The sequence below is a fragment of the Oratosquilla oratoria genome, chromosome 28 (genome assembly GCF_046742065.1).
Source record: "Oratosquilla oratoria isolate Oo_2021 chromosome 28, ASM4674206v1, whole genome shotgun sequence".
Lineage (NCBI taxonomy): Eukaryota > Metazoa > Arthropoda > Malacostraca > Stomatopoda > Squillidae > Oratosquilla > Oratosquilla oratoria.
In genome coordinates this window covers 50,233,778-50,251,277 of record NC_134804.1, presented here as the reverse complement: position 1 = coordinate 50,251,277, position 17,500 = coordinate 50,233,778, and the positions used below count along the sequence as shown (strand labels likewise).

General features: G+C 39.1%; 1 protein-coding gene across 1 annotated transcript in view; it reads left to right on the top strand.

The window, feature by feature from the left end:
• The window catches only part of LOC143040417 (protein Wnt-5b-like), a 136,513-nt gene that overhangs the window by 99,727 nt on the left and 19,286 nt on the right, over positions 1–17,500 (top strand). The gene's annotated exons all lie outside the window — the stretch shown is intronic.

Here is a 17,500-nt window from a genome sequence, read left to right as displayed (position 1 = left end):
CCTCATCCCCATCCTCTCCATTTTCCTCCTCTTTCTTGCTATTATCATCCTCTTCCTCTTTCTTATTCTCATCATCCTCTTCCTCTTTCTTACTCTCATCATCCTCTTCCTCTTTCTTGCTATTATCATCCTCTTCCTCTTTCTTATTCTCATCATCCTCTTCCTCTTTCATACTCTCACCATCCTCTCCCTCTTTCATACTGCCCTGGGACAATTTTATCCCCGACAACTGCCCCTTGGACAACTGCCTCATAGGACAATTGGCCCCTCTCAACCCTCCAGGATAATTAGAAATTTAATTAATTGATATAAAATGACATAAATATACAGTAGGTACAGCTATAGAGGAGGAAATAATGGTAATGGAATTAAATAACATTATATTTTCTTCAAGAAAATTAGAGTAATATAACACAAGTCTAGGTACAAGTGTTACACGTAACATATAACAAATTACTGCTTACTACAGATATTAATCATGTAATATATTCGTCATGTAATTATTGTCACCGTTTTATTTTCATGATTTATCTGTTATTCAATAAAGAAGAATTACCCAAGAATAAGATTTATGTTCATTTTACATTGTACAAGACTTTGAGAACCACCACGCGTTGGACGTTGAGATGGATAGTCCACAATTTGCAATTTCAGTGATATAGCCCTAGTGATATATGTGATCTAAAAACATGTGATACAAGAACATGTATCAAGAGTGTAGAGGTAAAGTAAATAGTAGACAAGTGGGGAGCAACTGGTTTGACGGTAAAACAGGGGTGCCGAGCGTTCTCCCCCTACTATGTATCAAATATATCAGAGGTGACCAACCTTTTCTCAGATACGACATACTTTTTCTACAGTTACCCTGATGCGACCTACCAGCCTACTATAGAAGTAGTTTGTCTTTATAAATTATTGTATTCTATTCAGACATGTCTATCTTTATAAATGTAAATATAACTTATTCCCAGAAAAAAAGAGAAATGTAATCATTCAAGTATCATGAGTACTTGGATATGCTATGGCAGCTATTTGTATCACAACTTCTGAAGGACGAATCATTAACAGGTACAGTAGTGTGATCGACTTAAAATGGGTCTGTGATCGACCACTCGATCGCGGTCGACTGTTTGGCCACCCTTAGCATATATGGATAAATATCTAAGATATATCTGCAGAGAAAGAACGAATGTGGAAACTTTCGTATAGACGGAAGATATGGCTGTATTTCATAAGAACATAAGAATGAAGGAGACTGCAAGAGACCATAAGGCCTACACTAGGCAGCTCCGTATCCATCACCACCTGTCATCCCCATCCATAAAGTTGTCTAATCGTTTCTTAAAACAACTGATAGTTTCAGCGCTTACTACATGGTTACTAAGTTTATTCCATTCGTCGACCACCCAATTAGTAAACCAATTCTTGCCTATTTCCTTTTTAAATCTAAATTTGTCCGATTTATAACCATTACTGCGAGTCCTGCCCTGTTGTTTTAATATGATGACCTTGTTTGCATCACCCTTCTTAAAGCCTTTGATCCACTTGAACACCTCTATTAGATCACCCTGCACTCTGCGTCTTTCCAGAGACACAGGAGAACAACCACAGGAGGAGATGGAGACCTGGAACACGGGACTGGAAAGAAAACGGGTCTAGAAATTAAAACAAAAAACATGATATATGTAGAACGCAGAAAGGAGGATATGAATATCAGGAGGACGGACACTTAAACAAGCTGAAAATTTCAGATACCTAAGAATCTACTCCAATGTGGGAAATGATCGAGAGGTTGAGATAAATAAAAGACTAGCAAAATATAACGCCGATGTCAACATACTGTATTCAGTATTGAAAGATAAAAACGTACCTAGAAAAGGCAAGATAACAATTTGCAAGATCACATTAAAACCAGCGTTAACACATACATCAGAATGCTGGGCACTGACTAGTAAGACCAGATCAGAAGTTCAGGCCGCTGAAATGAGAGTCCTGAGGAGAATAAAAGAAGAACTCGGGGCCACTTCAAAAACTGGAAAGATCGAAACCAAGATGGTATGGACACGAAGATCGAAAACTTAGAAAACGCCTTGACTGGAAGCCGCAAAGAAGAAGACCAATTGACAGAGGATGGATGGATGGGTGGATGGAAGGAGTGTGTGATGGGCTGAAGAAACGAAGCCTAGAGATGGATCAAGTAAAAGAAGAGTAGATATATGAGGACCAAACCTGATGGAAACAAATTGTGAGGAGCGATCTCTGGCTGACAGATGATTTGTCTTCTAATAGGCCTAAGGCAAGAGTAAGAGAGAATTAGACATTTTGAAAAATCAAAGTTTGGAGATCAGAAGACAGCAAGATCGTTGCATACATGTGTGCAAACAACCAGATTTGCAACGGAAATCAGAATGGAGGGAGTTGGAGGGGACAGAGTTTGGGTTGCTACCTGTATGCCCAGAAACTTCCTCCTCCTCCTCCTCCTCCTCCTCCTCCACCACCATCACCTCCTCCCCCTCCTCCTCCTCTTCCTCTTCCTCTTCCTCTTCCTCTTCCTCTTCCTCTTCCTTATTCTTCTTTTCATCCTCCTAATTCTCCTCTTTCTCCTCCTCTTTCTCCTAATTCTCCTCCTCCTCCTCCTTTTATCTTTTTTCTCTACCATCTTTTTCTCCTTTGCCTCCTTCTCCTCCTTCCCTTTCTCTTCCTCCTACGTATCATCATCATCCGCATCCTCCTCTTCTTCCCCCTTCACCTCCATATCATCATCATCCTCTCCTCCTCCTATTCCTCCTCTTCCTCTTTCTCTTCCTCCTTCTTCCTCCTGCACTTGCTCATACTCTTCCTCCTCCTCATTTTTCTCTCCCTCTTCCTCCTCCTCCTCCTCCTCCTCCTCCTGTCCCTCCTCCTCCTCCTCCTGTCCCTTCTCCTCCTCTTCCTCCTGTCCCTCCTTCTCCTCCTTTTCCTCCTCTTCTTTCTCTTCCTCTTCCTCCCCATTCTCCTCTTCCTCCTATTCCTTCTCCTCTTCCTTTTTCTCCTTTTCTCTTCCTCCCCATCCTATTGTTCTTCACCTTCTTTCCTCCCTCTTTTTTCTCTTCCCCCTCTTCTTTCATCTTTTCATCTTCTTTTGTCGACACTGCTGACCCCCCCCCACCTACCATCTGCTGACCTCAGATCCATAGGTATCAAGGTCACTGGAATCACAACAAAAACAACAACAGAACCAGCAATAACAAGAAAACCAACGAAGAACAGAAATAGAATAGTATGAATAGCATTAACAACAGAACTACCATCGTCTCCTATTTCTCTTGTGACACCATCATGGATGCTGTAAAACCCTTCCAACTAACCTCATCCACCAACATCGCCCATCCACCAATATCATCCATCACCTTAGATATACATCCATCATAGCCAGAACAGTCATTGTCCCCCTCCTTCCCCTATATATACTTACCATCACTCCCACATTCATCACAATCATACACGTATCTGTCATGTCATCATTCTTTAGGTCCGCCATGACACGAAGACCAGGAGGTCCGATTTTCCCACCAATGTGTCGCCATTTCTCGTCGTCGTTCACCCTTTCCCATATCGTTTCACTTCTGTCGTCACTTGTCAAAGTTCTTCGTTCAGTTACTAAGCCACAAACGCCACCGTTTCGGTCTCTGCTTGTCGATGTATTCTGGAACTTCAGTTTCTTGAGAAACGATTATGTCGCCACGGGGGTTTCTTCCGATGCTCCACACTTTGGGTAAAAAATAATGTCTACTTGGGTTCTTGGAACAACACGCGGAGAACAATGCTGAGTAAGAATAAGGTACAAACCATACAAAAGTCTGTAACAGATCTTCTCCTCCTCCTTCTTCTTCTTCTTCTTCTTCTTCTTCTTCTTCTTCTTCTTCTTCTTCTTCTTCTTCTTCTTCTTCTTCTTCTTCTTCTTCTTCTCCTCCTCCTCCTCCTCCTCCTCCTCCTCCTCCTCCTCCTCCTACTCCTACTCCTCCTCCTCCTCTCTTCTTCTGTGCTCCCACTCTCTCCTTCTCTCCCTTTTCTTCATTTAATCTTGCCCCCATATTCTCCGTTTCTTCCTCGTCTTCCTTTTCCCTTTTCTCTTCCTCTTAATTTAACCCCGTTGTTAGCGTAGGGCATTACATAACTGAATAAAACTACATCCTTTATTGGGAGAGCAAAGTAGCAAAATTCCTCCTATGGCTTGGGAGTTCGGGGGTAAGGGGGAAGGATTGAGGTAACTTAGTAACAATTACACATTTCCTTATCGGAGCAGTGCAACATAACTCAATATATTCGTTTTGTAGTCTTCTCATTTTCTCACCAAACGCCTGTCAGTAGCTTCCTGAGTATCTCGAGCAAAATAATTTTTACGTCCACCGGCTTGCTAGGCCTGTTGTAGACAACCCTCCTCTTTTATCCGGGTTTGGGACCGGCATGGGGTTCCAGATGTCCCCCCCCCCCCATGGCAGAGTTCGTTTGGTAGTAGTTAGAATTAAACAACAAACGTCCCCTGATGACGGAAGGCCCTACATGATTGATATTATTGCGCAATATTTCGTATCGTACAGTGTTATTGACAGTACAAAGATGGTTTGTGACGGCTGGATCAGGAGACAATGATCTCTGGAACCTCTTATTAGCCACAACTCAAATGGCAGATGGTGCCGGTAAAGTGGTCAATATCACTGTACAATACGGAATATTGCGCAATAATATTGAACGTGTTAGGTCCCGCTTAACCCTTTCTGGAGCCATGGGGGATGTTACCTCAATTGAAAAAAGTCAATTGACAGAAGCTTCATTGAAGTGTTTGTTACTACAAAGCGTAAAAAGGGTTAAAGGCGCTCTCGTGTGTGTGTGTGTGTGTGTGTGTGTGTGTGTGTGTGTGTGTGTGTGTGTGTGTGTGTGTGTGTGTGTGTGTGTGTGTGTGTGTGTATGTGTGTGTGTGTGTGTGTGTGCGCGCGGTCGTGTGAAAGGAGCCTAAGAAATCATCCCTTTCAATATGCAGCTGTTTTTTATCGTTTTGAAATGTCTCGCATACTTGTATTAATATTTACATTTCTTCTCCTAACGATTTTTATTGTATTTATCCTTTGCATGTTGGGGATTCCACTCTAGAATCATATTAAGTCATATCAAGTTTAATAGATCTAGTCGGATAGTACCTTTGCCGCCCCCATTTCGGCATCTAGAACGCGCGTGCGCGTGTGTGTATGTGTGTGTATATGAACGTGTGTGTGTGTGTGTGTGTGTGTGTGTGTGTGCGTTTGCGTGTGTTTGCGTGCATGTGTGTGTATTCATTCTTACACATCCCCGCACATTAATGCTCACACGTGTATGTAAAAAGATCCACGAAGATTTTTATTTTTCCAAATATGAAGAACACAGCCCATTTGCACACCCTAATTGAGTCCCGGGTTGCTCGTGATGGTCCTCACCATCACTGAACACAACAAGAACAGACCAAGGACGTCAGGAGGCCAAGATACGACAATTAATCTTTTGTCCGCGACGATTTGTAATTGAAGAAGCGGCGACACCAAAACAATGAATAAAGAGATTGAATTCAGAGTAGGATAATACCTTTTGGCGTGGTGAATGGCTGCAAAGATGAGATTGAACTCGGGGATAGATACATCAAGGAGTGGCTAGACTAATGCGATGGTGTGCTGTTTGAATTATCGTGGAATTATAACATATCTTTGCCGGGTACTCGATGAATTGCCGGGAGAGGAATACCAGCACTGTAGGTCACTTTTACGCAGAGCATTATATATAAGACTCCCGGTATCAATTTCTTAGACAAAGTTTCGAAAGGAAAAAATAACCCACGCACTCTGTCCAGATTGAACTGTCATATACAAGAATAGAGAAACATATTTACTGAGGCAGTTATGTATTGCAGTGACTAATGGAGGTGATTTCTATTGATGATGAAGATGGTTTTGTATTACAAAATGATCAATTGGAACTCAGACAAAGGGAGTTGCGTGAAAGGTAACCTAAGGACAAAGGAATCAGTTGAAATCACACAACGTCTCTTGATAATATGAACCTTTTGATATAGATTCTTTACCTGAGACGCCCATGCTATAAGTGTAAAGTCTTTTTTGTATATATTTGACAAAGTTTAATAAAATTGAATTTGTTTCTAATGAGATCTGTGGGTATATTAATTGATGTGCCTTTCACCTCAGGCAAAATACCAGCCATGAAGAAGATAATTTTTTTCTTATATTTGAAAAAATAAATCTCTCACAAAAGTAAATTTACTTCTACTGAGAACTGTGACTAGACCAGTTGATGGACATATCCCCCTAGGCGAAATGCCAACCACGAGGAATGCAAAAAGATTATTTTACTTTTGAAAAAAAAAACTCACAAAAGTAAATCTATATTACAAAGGATTACAAAGGACTACAAAGAAGGAGCATGCCGACAGGAGACCTTTTGGTCCACAACTAGGTCGGATGCGAAAGAAATAACAATAATGATAAATAAATAAAACAACTCTCATCCACGAAAGTTTATTTTACTTTTATTTAAAAAAAAAAAACTCCCACTAAAGTAAATCTAACTCTACTGAGAATTGTGACTCCACCAATTGGTGGGCATTTCACCTTAGGCTAACTCCCAACCAGCATGAAGGCAATAATGCGAATCATGGCCAAGAAAAATGACAACAGTAACCCAATGGCTTCAGGGCTTCAACTTCGAATTGAATCGTCGTATCTGGATGTGACACGGCATTTCGTCCGAACCAAGAACGCACGCGTGTCTCGCGGACCATCATTATTTGTTTGTTCGTTTTAGATTTGTACGAACATTCGGACATTTCTACTAGTGATGGGACGATGCCAATTTCTTTTAACGATTCCGATACGAGTTCCGATACTGCACTGAACTTCCGATTCCGATGCGAGTTCCGATAATGTTTTAAATCCGATTCCGATACGAATTCCGATACTGCTCTAAACTTCCGATTCCGATACGAGTTCCGATACTGCTCTGAACTTCCGATTCCGATACGGGTTCCGATACTGCTCTAAACTTCCGATTCCGATACGAGTTCCGATGCTGTTCTAAGCTTCCGATTCCGATACTGCTCTAAACTTCCGATTCCGATATGAATACCGATACTGCTCTAAGATTCCGATTCCGATGCAAGTCCCAATTCTGCTCTAAGCTTCCGATTCCGATACTACTCTAAACTTCCGATTCCGATACGAGTTCCGATACTGCTCTAAACTTCCGATTCCGATACTGCTCTAAACTTCCGATTCCGATACAAGTCCCGATACTGCTCTAAACTTCCGATTCCGATACGAGTCCCAATTCTGCTCTAAGCTTCCGATTCCGATACGATTCCCGATACTACTATAAACTTCCGACTCCGATAGGAATGCCGATATTGCTCTGAACTTCCGATTCCGACACGAGTTCCGATACCGCCCTAAACTTCCGATTCCGATACGAGTTCCGATTCTGCTCTAAACTTCCTATTCCGATAGATGACTAATAAATGTTCTTTGTTCATAAAGTATTCGTTTCCCAAACCAGGGCCTGGAAATAAACATGAAACATAATAATTGCAGTTATCGGAATCGGACTCATATCGGAATCGGAAGCTTGGAGCAGAATCGGGACTCGTATCGGATTTTTTTCCCATCACTAATTTTTACACACAAGTTTATGTGTACGAATTGCCATCTGGCTTATATGTACTATGCCCGACAGCGTAGATATACGGTATTCAAAACTATGTAAGGAGTAATTCAAGACTATTCAAAAATGTTCAAGACTATTTAAAATTATCAGTGGAGTAATTCAAGACATCTATGGAGTAATATATATATGTATGTGTATATATATATATATATATATATATATATATATATATATATATACACACATATATATATATATATATGAGATGTGTAATGGTGTTGCTTCATTGATTCACCATGGTCTTGGATCACGTGTTGGACTCGTGATCGACAGCTATTACACTCCCGGAAGAGAGCTCAGAACTCGTATATGACCGATCTATGGGTAATAATGTGACCTTACACGCACACACACACTTAAATCCCCGCCCACGAGAGTTTTAGTAACGATTCGCAGCGCAGCGTTACTGAAATTATTTCATGCCTGGGCGGGATTCGAGTCCGGACCGCCGTAGTGGCGGCCAGGAACTCTACCACTGCGCCACGAGTCGTGGCTTGTATGCATGCATATGTGCGTACGGCGTATTTCTATAATTTTGTGTGTGTGTGTGTGTGTGTGTGTGTGTGTGTGTGTGTGTGTGTGTGTGTGTGTGTGTGTGTGTGTGTGTGTGTGTGCATTTGTTTGTTCCCAAAGTTACCAAAAACAAAAACATTAGATGACCAAACATGTACATGACAAACAAAAGCAATGCAAGCTTGAGAAAGATTCTTCTGTTGCAAACATCAATCATTTCCTTATATGGACCAAAAGAAAAAAAATCTGAACTGACAATAAGACAAGAGAGTAATCGATCGTAAAGAAGAGGTTTTGACTCCACAAGTATAAGAACATCAGGACATAAGAATGGAGGAGGCAGCAAGAGACCTTAAGGCCTACACTAGACAGTTCCATGTCCTTTACCACGTATCATCTCTATCCATAAAGTTATCCGATCTTCTCTTAAAATAAACAATAGTTTTAGAACTCACTATATGGTTATTAAGTTTATTCCATTCCTTAACTACCCTGTTTGTAATCCAGAACAAAATATTCTGAAGGTTTTCTGTATCAGTAGAAAAAAGGTTTATTAAGTTTATTAAGTTTATTCCATTCGTTAACTACCCTGTTTGTATTCCAGAACAAAATATTCTGAAGGTTTTCTGAATCAGTAGAAAAAAGGTTTATTAAGTTTATTAACTTAATTAAGTTTATTCCATTCGTTAACTACACTGTTTGTAATCCAAAACAAAATATTCTGAAGGTTTTCTGAATCAGTAGAAGAAGGCTTATTATTTATCAAGTTTATTAAGTTTATTCCATTCCTTAACTACCCTGTTTGTAATCCAGAACAAAATATTCTGAAGGTTTTCTGAATCAGTAGAAGAAGGCTTATTAAGTTTATTAAGTTTATTATTTATCAAGTTTATTAAGATTATTCCATTCGTTAACTACCTTGTTCGTAATCCAGAGTAAAATATTCAGAAGATTAACTGAATCAGTAGAAGAAGGTAATGAGGAGGAATTATCCGAAGCTCAAATCAAATCACTAAGATGAATCAGAGACGAGTAGAGAAACATCATCAGTACGAAAATCCATCCATAACTAAATCAAATCGTCTTTTATGTCTCGGCCAAAGAATTAGGAACGATCAAGCATAAATGTAAATACACACACACACATATATATATATATATATATATATATGTGTGTGTGTGTGTGTGTGTGTGTGTGTGTGTGTGTGTGTGTGTGTGTGTGTGTGTGTGTGTGTGTGTGTGTGTGTGTGTGTGTGTGTGTGTGTGTGTGTGTGTGTGTGTGTGTGTGTGTGTGTGTGTGTGTGTGTGTGTGTTTTGATATTTCGTAAAAGTTACATAATGAAAGATTTTGGTGCCTTCTAAATTCCTAGTGGCTACGTACTTATTCAGACTAGTTTTAAACTCCTCAAAGATGTTTATTTATTTATTTATTTATTTGTTTATTTATTTATTTATAATTTTTTGATCAAGTTATTTTGTTTTTCTCCGAATCTCTTTCACTATTGTAGATCTTTAAGTCTGGGATCCGTAGGACTGTTTATTTATTAAGATTGACTGATATAAGTTTTCTGGAAGTTCCACGTATATATTTTTCCTTTTGGAATAAAATTTGTCAAATGTGTAAAGATTAAGACCGAATCTTCTGTAATTCCAGATAGCTTATACATATCGGCAAATTTCTCTCCTTTTAGTCGGGACAGGCATAACACAAATGGTTGATAATTTAGGTTCTAGAATCTAGAACCTAAATTATGAACCAATTGTGTCAAGCCTGTCCCGACTAAAGGAAGAGGTTAATCTAGAATTTAGATTAACCTCTTAGATACGATGAAGCCTACGTAAGGCGTCATGAGGTGGGAGCGGGGTATGTGAGGATACCGTCACCGTCTTAATTATATTTATTCTGTAGTTGTTGCTGAATGACCCCCCCGTATCCTGTGAACAGCCCTGATCCCGTTTTCTTTGACGTTATATTTATTCAGGGTGAAAGAGATCGAGTATAACAACAGTAACTTTTGTAATGCGCGTATTGTGATGTATCATCGTACATCTGGCTATCTGATGCGCGCGCGAATATTTGACTCATATTGAAGAGGCTGAGAATGTTAGGAGTCCCTGTCCCATAACCAAAGTGTGGTATTTGGGCATAGTTTCACTCACTTTTGGGCTTGTTAATGGTTAGATTCACCCTCTTATTTCTCTAGGATCTTTCTCAGTTGATATTGATGTTCCTCCCAGATGCTGCTGCATATAAACCCCTCATCTAGGCAGCTCCGGACAAGTCTATGATCAAAAAGTTGATCAAACCCTGATAGACTGCAGAGGCGTTTCTTTGCCCAAATAGTAGTATAGGTTCAGTAGCATTTGTCTCCATGACAAGTCCTGCGTCATGGGAGATGATGGGAACTTGATCATGATAAGGTCTGAGTCCATTGACATGACAGTCTGAAATGTCTTTTGTTTTTTTCTGGAATGCTGTTACATAGTTCAAGGTCACAAGACGAAAATGTAGTAGCACATTTAGTAAAATGTTTTAATTACCCACTGTCGGAGAAACAAAGCAAAAGAAACAGACGTGGTCGAAATATACAGTTCGTCTGTTTCTTTTGCTTTGTTTCTCCGACAGTGGGTAATTAAAACATAGTTCAAGGTATTTATAGTTCTTGGTATCCCCTTTTAAGGGCTTTTACAGAAATGAGCAATTCGGAAAGAATCAAATCCTTTGACAAGAAATTGCGCAATAGCTTGTATTCGACCTTGAGTATGGAATATACATTGTCTAGTCAATTTTCAGAATGTACATTTTTCAGTCATTTGATCGGCATATTGGTACAGGGAACAGCGAATAATTTACAAGACAAAAGATCATCAACGATTACAGGTTGCTAAGGTTATGTTTATCAAGACAAATAAGGATACCATTAATTAACTACAAAGTAATGTCGTAACACATTCGTAAAATTCAACAAGAACCCACTGTGTTGGATAAGAAGAAATGAAATAAATCACAGTCCGTGATCGAAATATATGGATATCATTTATTTCATTTTTTCTTACCCAACACAGTACGTTCTTGTTGAATACCATTGATTACTCAGCATAATGAGTTAATCCTTTCCTTGGAAAAAAAATCGAAGGCCTTCTATGTGTTAGGTTGTTTGCGTCCCCATAATCTACAGAAACGTACAGAAGCCTTTCCACGATAGGCTACCCTTTCCCTCGGATTCTGTATATTAACATAGTTGCTACTCCCTTCACTGCTCCAACTGCAGCAGAACAGTCAGGAAGCCTCCAAATATTCAGATGCAGGTTACATAAGTGAAAATTGTAAAATGAAAAAATCAGAGAGATCCCAGAGGACGACATTTGCTGAAGAGACTCAATCCAGAGAGCCCCTCGTCTGTCAGTGGCGTTTTTGAACAAGTCCATCGTCCTTATCAAGCGGGGCATGTCTCCTGAGTGACGTATTCGGAACGTCTACCTGTGACCACCCACCTTCGCGGGATAGGTTTCTGTGGGAGAAGAAGAAAGGTCTTAAAGAGGATGAAGGGATGGATGGAGGATCTTCCTCAAAGTTATGAAGATGAGTTTGCAAATTCAGTACCATAGACATCTGTGTCCCAGAGGAGAGACCTCTTTGATTTCAAATCATCTCTGCCTTGTAGAGAATTCTTCTTCAAGCAAAGACCAGTTGATAGAGAGCTCGAAAGAACATAAGTAGCATCGGTGCTCAGCGTTCCTCGGACAACAAAGAAAAACCCTTCATATCATCAACTAAAACGTCGTGGTTTCAGCTTGTGTTCTCATCAAACTATAACTGAGACTGTGTTCATTATATTAGACAGAGAGGATATCGCTGCATTTCTTCTGACCTGGGTATTGGGCAGGAGAAAGGGATGACCCTTCATCCACAAGGAGATAAGATAAGAGGGAAACAGCCTGTGGTGGATGGGAGTGGAGTGGGTGGGAGTGGGTGCATGCCTTGCTAAGCTACATTCCATATAAGGGGAAAGAAGGCCTTGGTGTTTGTGTGTGTACGTGTGCGTGTATACACACACACACACATATATATATATATATATATATATATATATATATATATATATGTATATATATATATAGAGATTATTATATATATATATATATATATATATAGAGAGAGAGAGAGAGAGAGAGAGAGAGAGAGAGAGAGAGAGAGAGAGAGAGAGAGAGAGAGAGATAGAGAGTGAAGTTATAACTCTCGTGCTGCCTAGGAGGACACAATCTCAGTCTACCAATGCAGCTTTGTCACTTCGACCAAATCGTTCAATTCTTTCTCCACCACCTCCCTCAGATCGACCAAAAACTTCTCCAAGTTCCTTACAATCACCAGCGATTCGGTCCAAGTCTCAATAAGCTCAACAAATGCCACATGTCGTATGGAGCATAGAGCAAACATTTCAATGAAATATACAGTAACCCCTCTCCAGAACGACGGACATCAGAGGGGCGGTAGGTCAGCGTCGCATATAGGTGCTAAAGCCTCATCAGTATGGTCGAACTGACTACACACATTTCAGACTTCATTCAGATCCACAGCCATTCTAACACACCAACGAGAACTTTACATGCACTCGTCACCATACTTACAACCTTACCAAGCCGGATTTAGCCACCGTGGTGAGGCTCAGAGGCCGCATCGTCCCTCGGGGGATAGCCCGGTTCTGCAGTGGACTATTAAAGATGAACTGCATCCACGTTACATGTCTGGGGACAGGGTGTGACAGAAGAACGGACGGAAAAATACGGCTTTTCTAATATCGATGTTTTATTTATCATCATCATTATCATCATTATGATCATCATTATTATTATTGTTACTATTATTATTATTATCATCATCATCATTATTATTATTACTATTATTATCATCATCATTATTATTATTATTACTATTATTATCATCATCATTATTATCATTATTATCATTATAATCATTATTATTATAATTATTATTATTATTATCATTATTATTATTATTATTATCATTATCATTAGTATTATTGTTGTTGCTATTGTTGTTGATACTATTAGCACTATCGTTATTACTATTGTGAGTGAGGGATAAAGGGTGTCAATCACTGGATCAATCAGTCAACCCTTCAGAGTCCACTACTGCACGAAAGCCTCACCCAACCTCCTCCTCATTCCTGCAAACATCTCTCTCTCGCCTCTCCACGTCCTCTCTTGCCTCCATTTTCCAATTTTTCTCATCCTGTAGGGTCCTCTTAGTATAATTCAATTTCCCATTTCCATCTCTATTCTGGCTATCTTACCTGTTCAATTCTATTTCTATTCCTTCGTTGCTTTCATGATATCTTGCACGCCAGTCTACTCTCTTCTCCAACTTGCTCTCTTTCTCTCCCTCAGTGTTATTCTCGGCATTGAAATCTCCTTTGGACTCTTTGTACTCCTTGGCTTTGCCTCCATCACCTTTGTTAATCTCCAGGTTTTCTTATCCATAGATTATTGGTGGGATTATATACTGATTATGAAACTGGCGTTTCAGACATACAGTTAAAGAGCTTCTCATGATGTTTCAATATTTATCCAATATTTTCTAACCATTTGTGATACCTCTTTTTAATTTCCCTTTATTATAATAACAATCATCTTTAGCGTTTAGTCTGAATAATTATATTCTTAAACTTCTTCAAGATTCTCATCGTGTATGATAAATCTATTCAATTTGATTTTTCCAATTGAATATTATTTTGATTTTAATTGTACTTATCTCTACACCTACTTTGTAGACTTTCCTTGCCGAAGATCATTGAACATATGCCGCATGTTTTCTGCTCTTTTTGAAATGAAAAAAATGTCCGAAGTGATAAAAATATTTCCTATCAATGTTCAAACCTTTCCCTTCCCAACACAACTCTGAAAATCCCATTGAGACAAGCTGTAGATACTTTGGGTGAAATTGTGTAGCCTTACCTCATTATTATTATTATTTTTATTATTATTTCTATTATCATTTTTATTTTTATTATTTTTATTATTATTTTTATTATTATTTTTATTATTATTATTATTATTATTATTATTATTATTATCATTATTATCATTATTATTATTATTATTATCATTATTATTATTATTATTTAATTTTATGTAGTCAAATCACAGCTGCACATTTCGTGTACACGTATTGTAGAACCTTTACAATCTGTTCATTTGTACAAAATTTGTGTTTGTTCGTAACTCACAAAAGCTAAAGACAAAGGCTTATTGTATTCTGTTGTTTTCTCAATCAGCTGATTCATTGTCTACAGATGGTTCATAGTCCAGTGTCCGATTCTAAAGCCTGCCAGTTGTATTAGTTGTTTTTCCCAAGATTTTTACTCAGATTGTCAAAACTTAGAATCTCTATCAACTGCCGACATTCATCAAGGTCTTCGCGGTTCCTACTTTTGCCAAGGAAAATTACTAGCCGAGCGGATTAGAGCGTCGCTACTTGCGGCAGAGGTCAAGGTGACGGTAATTTGATATCTGACACCAGCGAGTTGGACCAAGGGCATGGTTAATTAAATTCCACGCTACAGGGTCTTCTGTAAGGGGTATCGTCCTAACCTCCTGATAGGGGAAATTCGTGACGTTAAACTGAATAAAAGAAATTCAGAAATCCCTTCTTTTTACCTGTGTTAAGAATATTTGTAGTTTAGTTAACCTGCAGTGAATTTCAGTTCCTGTGTTATTCAGAGGCTTTATGACTATGCCATCTTAACTAATTGCTTTTCTTGGTTTCATTATATTTCTTACGGTGAGTTTCTTCACTTGCAACTTCTGGTACACTACGAATAACTACAGATGAATTTACTGACTGAACAATGATGCACGACAATTAAACTCTTGGAAATATATTTCTACACATTTTTTCCCTAAAATCTGCCTCTGCAGTTAATGGTATTTCAGTTCCTATATTTCTATCTGCTGCCTCTCTCAAGCTGCATTCTTCCGAGACTCTTTAATATTTTTTTCATTTCCGAATAGTTCCTTCTATATGGTCTATGTTTCTCCTTCTTTATGACCTCTATTTTTATTAACAAGTTTACCCAACTCGGTTTCCTCTGTTTTGTCCCTCCTGGTTTTAATCTACGTGGTTCTTCTCCTTTTTATTAGATCATAGTTTGGAAGGGATGTTCTTAAGTACTTTGTAGACTTTTTGTGTGTTTGGGCGTGAGGCTGGGTCGCCAAACAATGGCGCGGGGGAGCAGACCAGCTCCAGCAATGCTGTGAGAGAGCTGTGCCTTCCTATATTAGCCTTGTCCCTAGCTGTGTGGTGGGAGACAAGGGGTGTTAAACGAGTTTTAATGTATTATTATTATTATTATTATTATTATTATTATTATTATTATTATTATTATTATTATTATTGTTATTGTTATTGTTATTGTGGATAGGAGGTAAGGGAACACGGGCTGAGGGAAATACTTTTATTCCTGACTAGTTTCGCCTGAGTGGCTGAGTGTTCCCTTACCTCCTATCCACATTCGTCACAATGTATACACATTATTATTATTATTATTATTATTTATTGTCATTGTTGTCATCATCATCATCTTCATCATCATCAAAATTATTGATATTATTATTAGCATCATAATTATTATTACTTTCATTGTTATGATTATTACTGTTGTTGCTATTATCATTATTATTATTATTATTATTATTATTATTATTATTGTTGTTGTTATTATCACCATCAGCATCATAATCATCATCATTATTATGATTACTATCATTATTGTTGTTATTATAATCATTATCATTATTGTTGTTATTATTATGATTATCATTATTGTTATTGTTATCATTGTTCTTATTTATTGTTATTGTCATTCATCGTCCTTGTCTTCGTCCTCGTCCTCGATCTCTCCTTCCCTTCCTTATTCTCTTTCTCCTTCACCTTCTCTTGCTCCCTTTTTCCTTTCTTTGACCTCTTTCCTCCCACTCACCTTCTCCTGTTCTTATTAGTCCCTTTTTCCTTATCCTCCTCTCCCCTCTCCACTTCCCCCTTTCTCACCCTTCTCATTTTATTCTGCTGCTGTTTCTCCTCCTCTTTTTACGTTCCATTTTTCCGATTCTTTGATAAATCAATCAAATTAGTAAGTAAACAAATGTCTTTTCTTTTCCTTTTGTCTCCTGGCCCTAAAGTTTCCAGTACTCCTTTCTCCCTTCCCCTAAACGTCTTCTCTCAACTCCCTGATCCGTCTCATCCTCATTCCTTCGGCTCCCGTCCTCCTCTTCATCCTCTTATTCTTCTCTACCCCTCCCACTTCACATACCCACAATTGTATTCTCTCACGTCTCATTTAAGTTCCTCGTGCTCCTTCCTCTTCCTGTTTCTCCTAGTTTCCCCGATCCATTTCCTTCTTCTTTCTCGCTTTTCCCCTCTTCCTTCCTCTCCCTCCTCCTCTTCCTCCTTCCTCCTTCTTCACTTCCACGCCTCCTTTCGACTCTTCCACGTTCACAACACAATTACCGGACACACGTTGAAGCCATCCCGGTCTTTTAATATCGTATCCAGCACCCTTTAGAGCAAGTGACTCCCGCCCTAATGGACTCCATCATAAGGGCATTATTAGCACGCCCTTCTTGGTGCCCCTTTCGTTCGGACGTTCTAGACCAGCCCATGTGCTGTTCGGTCGCGGCATCTTGCATCAATGAGGACTTACATCAACGCAAAGTCGCTCCCCCTTTGCACGCGAGATATCGGCCCCGCACGCGAAAATAGGGAGGGGAGGGTGGGAGGGGAGGAGATGGGGGGGAAGGGGAACGTGGGGGGTAGGTTGGGGGGTTGAGGTGGGGTGCGCAATCTCACTGCAAACGTTTGTTAGAAATATATATCACTGCGGAAGTTCTACAAAGCGGTTTGGGCTTATCGTTTGTTGATGGTGAGTCGGGGATGAATGTGGTACTGGAATGTGATTGTGCGTCTGTGTAGTTTTTTGTCGCTTTTACCTAAAAAAAAACGTATCTCGTACTTGGACGTAGCAAAAACGTTGTCTTGTCCAATAAAAAAAAATCCTAGCTAAGATATGATTAGTTATAATGACTATATTTATTCCCAATAAAAATCATTTTCATTTTTTTTTTCGTTATAGGAAGGTGCCTATTAACGCCAGATAACTTAATTTTGTTTTTGTTTTTGTGGCCGTTCTTCGCTATTACAGAATTTGATGTGGATTTAAATACAGATCAT